Genomic DNA, 10072 nt, shown 5'->3' on the forward strand with positions numbered 1-10072 from the left:
AGGTGCTGAGACGGTGATTCCTCACCTCTCAGCGCTGCCCGCCCCCCTGCAAAACTTTACAAATGACCCGTCTTCTAGAAATGGTGGGGAGAAAACTGTCTGCAGTTGGCTGCCACTTCACCAGGATAAAGAGGATAACTCTCTTCGTTAGCAGAATTTACAGTTGTCCCCATACTCTGCCCTACCTGAAAAATGATGCCGGGGCAGCCCCCAGGCACACATGAGCCCCTGCAGGTAGTTCAAGCAGAGAGAATTCCACAAAGGCGTGGCTCACTTTAGCCGTGCAGACACCAGAAACTCGGCTGTTTGGTAAAACACAGCCCTTTCTGGGCTGCTCAGGTTGTAGAGACAGCAAAGTTTGGGTGTAACCTGGGCCCTGGGACCGTCAGAGCTTAGTGGGCATGGGTGGGGCAGGGTTAGCAAAGGAAGGAAACTGCCTCAGCTCTTCCTACAAGAACCACACACAGGGGGAGAAGCCTGGTTAGCTTCCTGCGTGAGTCACTTCACGTGGCCTTTGATTCCTCACCAGGCCCCTCGCCTCGGGCACATCTGTGAGGTGGCCTTCAGGGCTGCACTGCCACAGTGGTCCCTGCAGGGTGGGGGCTGGACGGTGAATGGGAAGATTTAATCCTTCAGTAAGTGTTCGAGTGAATACAGGACAGAAGATGTTCAGGTTGATTCGTGCTATGGAAAAAAATGACAGGGTCGTGGGGCAGTGGGGGAAAGGCTACTTTGGCTGGCGGTATCCGGGGAAGGCCCCCTGAGAAAGTGACTTCTGTTCTGAATCAGACAATTGAAAGACCTCCCTACCAGGCCACCCTACCCCATAACGTGCACTTGGAAATCTCTGCTAAATTCCAAAGGCCCCACTCTTCCAGCTTTCATCGTACATTTTGGAGTCTGTCAGGGAATTTCTAAGATTAATAAAAGAAAACCAAACTTAGCTACCAGCAGTAGCCATAAACTAAGAGAACATTCTAACCCATGGAGGTCTCCTTGTTGGCTCTGTTACCTTCCAATTGAACCTACACAATAGGAAAGTGAGTAGAAACGGAGAACTTTTCTAGGTGTTTTCTTCTAGTTTTACAAGTTGTTAGATACATAAAGATCTACTTTTTATATTAGATGTATAAAAGAGAATCTTTTATCCTGCATATGGACTAGTTTTAGCAGAGCTGAAGACTACCTGAGGATCATTTTCCCAAATAGGTTCCCCATTTTCAGGCACCCGAAGCAGTGGTCCCCCAGCACTGACGATCACTCCCGCATTTATCCAGACCCACGGGGTGTGCCAGGGCCCCTGCAGGACGCCGCTTGAGCGGCCCTCAGAAACGTGCCTCCCTGCCCTCTGATTCACAGTCATACAACGTTCAGTTCATTTGCTTAACTTCCATTCAAGCCGAAGACTATTACCCAAAAGGAAAATAGTGTCTGACGTCTGACTATTACCCAAAAGGAAAATAGTGTCTGACGTTGACTTTACCGTTTTCTAAAAAGTTCAAGCTAATGCCCACGTAAGTTACATTTCTCAGGAATTAGCCAAGATCTCTCTGGAACGCTGTGCGTAGATAACCTTCGGGACCCCGTTTTCCCACCTACTTCTACACTCACACTGTGCTAAGGAAGAAAAGGTGAGGGCATAAACTCTGCCCCTCCAGTTCTGACCTGGGAGTCCCTGACAAGTACAGAAGTTTCAGTGGCCGCAGGTGTGCACTGACCACGCTCTTGTGACAGAAGAAAGTATATTCGCTTACTTCTGTGCAGCTGTACTTTCAGATAAAATCCTGTATTCTTACAGGGCCTTCGCTTTACACGAAGGCCTGTGAATTCCATGCTGTCGTGACCCCTTGCTACTCCAGCAGATCGGACCCTGGTCCTCTGCCTGTAGCTGCCTTAGAAGCCAGCGTAGTGGACACGTGGGGGCAGGACTCGCCCCTTCTCCACCAAGGGCCTCAGAATAGGGGCAGACCCTCCCCACTTACTCAGGCATGTGAAACCGGCCGGGGGCGTGACCGGCCCGATGCCCCTCAGCCTGTCTGGCAGAGCCTGCCCTGCATCCCGAATCTCCCTCCTCCCGGGGCCCCACTGCCTCCTACAAACCCAGCCCTCACCCGGGTCCTCCCAGAGGGCTTCTGGGTTAGCATCAGCGCTCTGTCACACCAAGTGCTGAACAGCTGAGCAGCAGGAGTGGACTCCGCCCGTGGGTCCCGGCGAGAGGCTGTGGTGTCAGCCTCAGGCCTGTCCCGGCCCGGAAGACCCAGGCTTAGAAGAAACCCGTTCCTCCCTGGGCAGAGCCCTTCACGCACGTTGGAGGTCAACTGGCCCTTGTGTAGCAATGTTAGCTTTTTTCTGTCCGTGCCCGTCTCAACCAGGAGACGTCCCCCGATCACGTTTGGGTTTTAAAACCCGTCGCTTTGTCGCTGCAAACTCACCATGTTGTCACTTCCCATGCGCTGTCTTCAGCATGTCGGGCACTAATGGCAAATGGCCTGATGGTTCTGTGTGTTCACGACTGGGGTCAAAGATTTCTCGCAAACCCAAAGTCTCTGGGGACCGAGATTCTCTTCTGCTAAGAGACTTCTCTGAGCGTGTTGCAGTTCTGTTTTTCCCAGTAGAACCGTGGCGGCTTCAACCGTTCGGTGTCCCGAAAGGCGGACCCACCGGCCGCGCCGGAGCTCGGAGGCCCACAGTTCAGTACTGTGAGGTCTCGAGGCGGCTGCTTGCCATCACCACCCTGTTAGACAAAAAAGAAAGGCCATGAGCCCAAATCCCCAGCTGGTTCACCTGTTCATTTGTAGATGTCGTACTCTGATCATGTGCTGATAGGTTTTATTTCCAGAAAATACAGTTCTGCTTTTTTCTGCATGAAGGAAACATCATGGTGCCACATGCTTTAAGCAGTTTAAACGAGAAATAAGGGGAAAATGCAAACACCACATCTGACCTGCCTAATGTAGACTTTATTAGATTGAAGTATCTAACCTGATTATTATTTTGTAGCATTCTCAAACTTTGTAAATAAATACCATTATTTTTATATGGAAATTTTATAGAAGAGCTATTTCTGTATACTTAATTATTCCTGGGTTTTCTGAAATTGCTTCCAGTAGGTAATGGACAAGTGCTAATCTGTGTTCCTGTAAAGGATGGTTCAAGGACCACCCACAGCAGAATTGATGGGGGGAGTTTTAAAATTTTGCCTCCCTAGGACTCACCCCAGACGCTCACTCAAAAGCTCTGGTGGCGGGGGGGAGGGGGGGAGCCTGGGAAGCTGTATTTTTAATAAACTCTTGAGTGGGTTTTTTTGTCCATTACAGTGTGTCTGTCCATCCTGAAAGATTAAAAGAAGGAAAGAAAGAATAAGCATTTGAAATGAGTTTAAGTTGTGCTTGAGGAAAAAAATGTATCAGACTGTTCCATGATTTGAATGAGATGTACTATAGAAAAAATAAATAATTTAAAATAACTGTGGTCTCATTATTAGCAGGCTGATGGCGGTGGTGGTTAGTGAATACTGTGCAGTGCCCAGACCCCGGCCCCATCTGAGTCCCTCTCCCCAGGAATTGCCCTTAAAAGGGAGCTGCCTCACCCAAGGTAATATACCACACGCAGCCAGTGAGGGGTACAAGAGGCCCAGCCGCCTTGCCCCAGTTGGGGTATCTGAAGGGCCGTCTCCACGTCAGAGTGCCTCGGGGAATTGGCTGGTTCCTCTGACGACTGTGTCACGGCTCAGCTACTCTCTAGCCCACCCTGCCCCCCTCACTACTTACAGGTCACGTCCCCAGAGCACTTCAGTGCACATCCACCACCTGTCCCACCTAGGATGGAAATGTCAGACATTTAAAAGGTTTTCTGCATTGGAGACCTGTGACTTTACATCTTTATAAGATCACTTTAGAAGATAATCGCCTAAAGAATAATGTCTTTACAGTCTCAGAAACAACCGACTGTAATACAGGTTTTTAGGGAGAATGCTCATCTTGCCTTTAACCAAACCGGCATCAGAGAGACGAGCTACAGTGATGAGTACAGAGTGAGGCCCCAGGAGCCACCGTGGCCCCCAGAACCTCCTGCTCAAGCAATCTCTGCCTGCCTTGGGAGGGGTGGGAGCCCTTGATAACGCTGTCTTATATGCAGTCTGAGCTGGGTGCGTGGTGGGCACGTGGACAGTCGGAAGGGTTTGGCGCAATTGGGGGATGGCAGGATGGGGCCACGTCCTAAAGAGAGACTAGGAAATGGTGAAGGAAGCACTCACTTGAATGTTAATGTCCAGTGGGACTTCCCTGGGGGTCCAGTGGTTAGGACTCTGCGCTTCCACTGCAGGGGGCACAGGTTCAATCCCTGGTCAGGGAACTGAGATCCTGCAAGCCATGCTGCATGGCGAAAAAAAAAAAGAATGTTAATGTCCAGGAAGAAAGGCATCCTCCCTTAAAGACTCTCACTTGAGTTGAGCAGACCAAGTCAGTGATGGTGGTGTGGACTGTCCAGCATTGAAGTGGGGAGCCAGTGCCTGCCCCCTTTCCCAGGGACTTCCTGGAGTGGTGAGCCCAAGCTGGTAGCAGCTCCTCCCTAGGGCTATTTGGCGAACGTGTCCAAGGACCCATGCGAGTAACACTGGATCACTTATTTGGCCATGAGGACGTGCTTTGCTCTTGTGGCCGCATGGGGGATGTCGTGCGAGACTGCTGGGAGTGTCGTTGGTAGGTGTCAACACAACCAGTGGCCACGGGATTGGCCGGGGAGATGTCCACAGAGCCCCAGCAGTTGTTTACGTCAATACCCAGTTCCTTGAGCTGGGCTCTGCTGAGGCGACACGGCATCAGCGAGAGGATGGCCTCAGCCAAGGGTCCTCCCCAGAAGCCAGAACTCATCTGACAATCGACTGTTGCCTTTTTCGGTTCCTACTCCCAGAGCTAGTTTTTCCCCATTCCATCGGACAGACGAACTGCTACAGTAGTTCCATCCTCCTTCCATTTCTGTGTCTTATTTATTTGAGCGCTGGCTCCTCTAACTGCTGCTTGTGCCTGAGAACACCTCGATACTTCCCCCGTTTCTTGCCTGGGAAGAGGGCTCCGCGTGTTCATACCGTGAACCACTCCCAAATGCCCGGGAGCTTCCTGCTTACTGCCAGCTCAGCCTTCTTCCCGAGAGGCCTTTCCAGCTTCTTGCTGAAACTTGCTTTCAGGAAATCTAAGCGTATAAAATGCTCTGTAGTAAAGGCAGGCCTGTATCAGGGTGGGTGAAACCAGTCCCACTGAATGCAAAGTACAATTTGTCATGACCCCTCTTTCACTTTCATGCAAATCACTTTGCCATTTCTGCCACTGGGGCACAGCTCCCATCGCCAACCACTTCCTTCTCGCTGGCTTGTCTCCTGCCTTACTCCAGGGCCTCGAGTACTATGATGCCTGTCATACTGAGGTCAGATTTGTTTTCATGCCCTAGCACTTGGCCATGGCCCCCCAAAGCCAGAATTTGATTAGAAATCCCCAAAAAAGTATGCACTGAAGCCCCAAAATAATGGTCCTTAAAAAGGTGCCATCTCCACAGGAATTATTTTCAGATTCTGCTAATAAATAGATTTGTTTTTGAACCTCCAGTGAACAAAGTCTTGTATTGCATCTTTAAAAAAAATATTTATTTTTGGCTGCATTGGGTCTTAGTTGTGACACATGGGATCTTCGTTGAGGCACGTGGACTTCTCTCTAGTTCTGGCGTGCGGGCTCGGTAGTTGCAGTGCGTGGGCTCTCTAGTCGTGGCGTGCAGACTACAGAGCGCATGGGCTCTGTAGTTGCGGCATGCAGGCTCTCTAATTGTGTCTTGCGTGCTCAGTAGTTGCAGTGCATGGGCTTAGTTGCCCCACAGCACGTGGAATCTTAGTTCCCTGACCAGGGATCGAACCCACGCCCCCTGCATTGGAAGTGCGTATTCTTAACCATTGGACCACCAAGGAAGTCCCTTGTATTGCATCTTTAATCTGAATACAACAAGAAGTGCTCTCACAGAAGGTGTCTGTAGAACATCTAGGTGCGGCCTGCTTCGTGCGATGGGCCATTGGAGCAGTGCTGGGCTCTTCCACTCCTGCCCGTCCTGTGATCATCTAAAAGATGAACAGTTTCCTCAAGGTTTATCAAAATTCAGTTTATAAATCACTATTAACAGTTATAAGAATGATAGATTTTTACTTTAAAAATACTTGTGGAAATTATTTTTTAAGAACAAAAACCAGGGACTTCCCTGGCGGTCCAGTAGTTAAGATTCCGCGCTTCCCCCGCAGGGGCACGGCTTCGATACCTGGTTGGGGAACTAAGATCCCGTATGCCATGCAGCATGGCAAAAAAAAAACACCACAAACCAAAACGTGAGCCCAGTGGACACTCCTGAAAGTCAGACTAAAGGCATGTAAGGAGACAGAGACCATCAAACTGCAGTTCCTACTGGGGGCGGTTAGTGTCCCACGGGCCTCGTCAGACAGGCAGGCGGGCCGGGGCAGGCCGTGGGGCTGCCTGCTTCTTCCTAGGTGTTGGCTCCGACCCTGGCAGCACCGCAGAGAAGACAGGCAGCTTCAAAAGCCACAGGCTCTGGCTTCCTCACCTGCACTCCTGGATGCAGACCTTTGGAGGAGGCGTCTGTCTTCAAAGACAGTGTTTGTTAACGGGCAACACCTTCTCCAGGGCTTCCAGAGCCAAATTCCTCAAAAGACATTTCTAAAACCTCTGGAATGAGGGTCGGCATCAGGGCAGCTGTTTCCTCCCTGTTGGGCCTCTGTGCCAGGAACCTGGCCTGTACGTGACTGGGCAGGTTAAGGACAGGCCTGGCCAAAGAAATCTGCTTGCTGAGGGGACAGTCATCGTCCCCGCCCCCCCCCCCACACTGTGGCTTCCCCACCCTGAATCCCTTTTGAAAGTCTTCTCAGAGCCTGGAGGGCAAAAGCATGAGCAAGTTGCAGGGTTGGCTGGAGTTAGGCCGGGGAGGTAGGTGCTTGCTGGGGCCACTCCCAGTCATCATGATAAAGGACAGACACGGAGCAGATGGGGAAAAAAGTCCAGGAGAAACACCACGGGCAGAACAAACACAGAAATGAAAAACTGCGACGCCCACGTAGCATGAGCCATGGCGGCCAGGCAGGCGCTGGAGGGCCTCGCCCGTCAGCCAGTAGCGGCTGGAAAGCAGCACAACCTCCTGTGAGGTGGCCATGTGCTTTGCTTAAGTTTTTGTTTGTAAGACTCAACAAATACCAGCTGCTGCACTGGGAGTCCCTGATGGAGTTTAAGTCCTGCTGGGTATACGGTAATGGATTGAGGAGACAAGTCGGTCACACAGTCTACTCATCTGATGAGCTTGGATGAGCTGGCATTTGAGAAATTTTAGTTGACTTTTTTTTTTTTTGCGGTATGCGGGCCTTTCACTGCTGCGGCCTCTCCCGTTGTGGAGCACAGGCTCCGGACGTGCAGGCTCAGCGGCCATGGCTCACGGGCCCAGCCGCTCCGCGGCATGTGGGATCTTCCCGGACCGGGGCACGAACCCGTGTCCCCTGCATCTGCAGGCGGACTCTCAACCACTGCGCCACCAGGGAAGCCCAGTTGACGTTTATTTACATTTGCGTGCGTGTACACAAATTCCGTAATTCCTAGTCATCGTCTGATAACAAAATTCTAATTTTTCTGTAGGACTTTGTCATGTTCAATAAGCAGTATTAGAACACACTCTGCAGTTGACAGTCTGTTGACTTTCTTGGCAAATTTTTTTTTTTTAACATTCTTGGCAAATTTTTAAGTGAAGAGAGACAGTCAGGAAAGTAGGGAGTGTAGCCAGGCTCTGGCCAGATCATTCATGCTGAAGGTGAGAGTGCTACTTGGTTATTCAGGCTAACCAAAGGGTCAACATAAAGAGTGTGTAGTTCACCTGTTCATTCGTTCATTCACTCGTTTGCACACCTTGACCTGTCTTCCTCCCTCTGATCACAGCGTGTGCGCACATCGGGGTGGGCTGGCTGGGGCCGTTTGAGGGACCTCCGTGCAAGAGGAGGGAGGGAAGCCCCTGCAGCTCACAGGCTCCAGCATCACAAACCGGCACCCACCTCACTCGGGAATTCTCAGGCTTCACTGTCAGTGGGAGGGAACCCAGGGAAAATCTTTGTCTCTCAGAAATTAGAAGTTCTCTGAAAATGACCTACAATAGGAACTTGTTTCTTATACATGGACTTTCTTTCATCTTTGTAAATTCAGGGCCTGGCACAGTAACTGGTATGTAATGATAGGTTCTTAGTCTTTATTGAACGAGTGAATGAACGAACGAACGCATGAACAGGTGAACTACACACTCTTTATGCTGACCCTTTGGTTCGCCCAAATGACCAGATAGCACTCTCACCTTCAGCATGAATGATCTGGCCAAAGCCTGGCTAACCTGGAAAGACTGACCTCTTAACCATCCTATGTTCTGCTGGATTGAGTCAAGAGAGGACAAGACGGTGAAAAGAGACATTTGCCTGGCTTCGGAAGTAACTGGGTGATAGGAGCAAATAAGCTGATGCAAGGAGAAAAACTCTGCCTCTTGGGGAGAAGGTCGGGGGTAGCAGGCCTCACTGTCACCCGCCTCTGGGTCCTACCTGACAAATCCTTTCTAGCGACTCGCCCACAGGCCCGACTGTGCTTTTCCAACCAGCCCAGGCCCCTGCGTACTATACGCTTCTCTCCCCACCAGGACGTTAGTAGTTTATTTTCTATGAGCCAGTAAGAGACCATGGAAAGATGAGGGCTCCACTCTGATAAGTCTCAAGCCAATATGGTTTGTGTTTCCAATACAGAAACAGCTGCTTCATGCCCCGCACCCCCCCGCCGCCAGTCCAGTACCAGCAGTTCTGTCTTTCCACTGCTGCCATTAACACACTTGTTCTAACCAGCAGCCACTGGATTTTTCCATACTTGAGTGTGGGCAGCTGTTAACAAGAGAACACTTGCCCAGAGAAGCCAGCAAGCATGGGAAGGAATGAGCTTGTTACACAGTCAAAAACAGATGACTAGGAACTACATGAAGTCCGTAGCACTTCCAGCTGCTTTCCATGTGAATTTATCAGTAACAACTCCACAGGAGAAGCTTGAGTGGGAGAGAAGGTGAGGGACTGTCCTAAGGTCATGAAGAGACCAAATCACTTGCAAAAGAGAGTTCCAGCCAGAGAGCTTACCTCACCCAATCTTTGTATCCAGGGAGGGAACAGCCTTAAATGCTGGAGGGGCCGACACGAGGCTCCCCACAAGTCCTCTCCTCAGAAGTCCATTTTAAAAGGCCTCCTGGGACTTCCCTCGTGGCGCAGTGCTTAGGAATCTGCCTGCCAATGCAGGGGACAAGGGTTTGAGCCCCGGACCGGGAACAGCCCACATGCCGTGGAGCGACTAAGCCCGTGCGCCACAATTACTGAGCCCGTGTGCCACAACTACTGAGCCCATGTGCCACAACTACTGAAGCCCGCGCACCTAGAGCCCGTGCCCTGCCGCAAGAGAAGCCACCGCAATGAGAAGCCCACGCACTGCAACACCCACGCACCGCAACGAAGAGTAGCCCCCGCTCGCCGCAACTAGGGAAAGCCCTACGCAGCAACGAAGACCCAACGCAGCAACGAAGCAACGAAGACCCAACGCAGCCAAAAATAAAATAAATTTATAAAAAATAAATTTAAAAAAATAAATCAAAAGGCTTCCTGGGCCAGGCACAGAGCTGTTTTCTTAGTCTCTGCACCCATAGGTGTATCACAGGCCAGGGATGCACCTCTCTTGGGGCAAAACTCTTTTAGTCATTTGTAGGTTGAATTAGCGACTAGTCTTTGATGGGGCAAGATTCTTTTCTACTACCCCAGGGAACTGCCGCAAACCCCTAGCAAGTCTCCCAAGCTGAACGGTGGGCACTGGCTCCAGATGCCCACAGTGGTCAGAGTGCAGGGATGCGCCTGGACCAGGGAGACTCTGAGGGAAGACAGAAATCCTTTGTTCCTAAATAATGAATCTTCTTTAACAGTAATAGCTCTCTTCTTCGGCGCTGCCTACAGAGCGGGCAGCATCTCCTACCCGGGATC

Source organism: Lagenorhynchus albirostris, chromosome 5, assembly GCF_949774975.1.
Source record: "Lagenorhynchus albirostris chromosome 5, mLagAlb1.1, whole genome shotgun sequence".
Lineage (NCBI taxonomy): Eukaryota > Metazoa > Chordata > Mammalia > Artiodactyla > Delphinidae > Lagenorhynchus > Lagenorhynchus albirostris.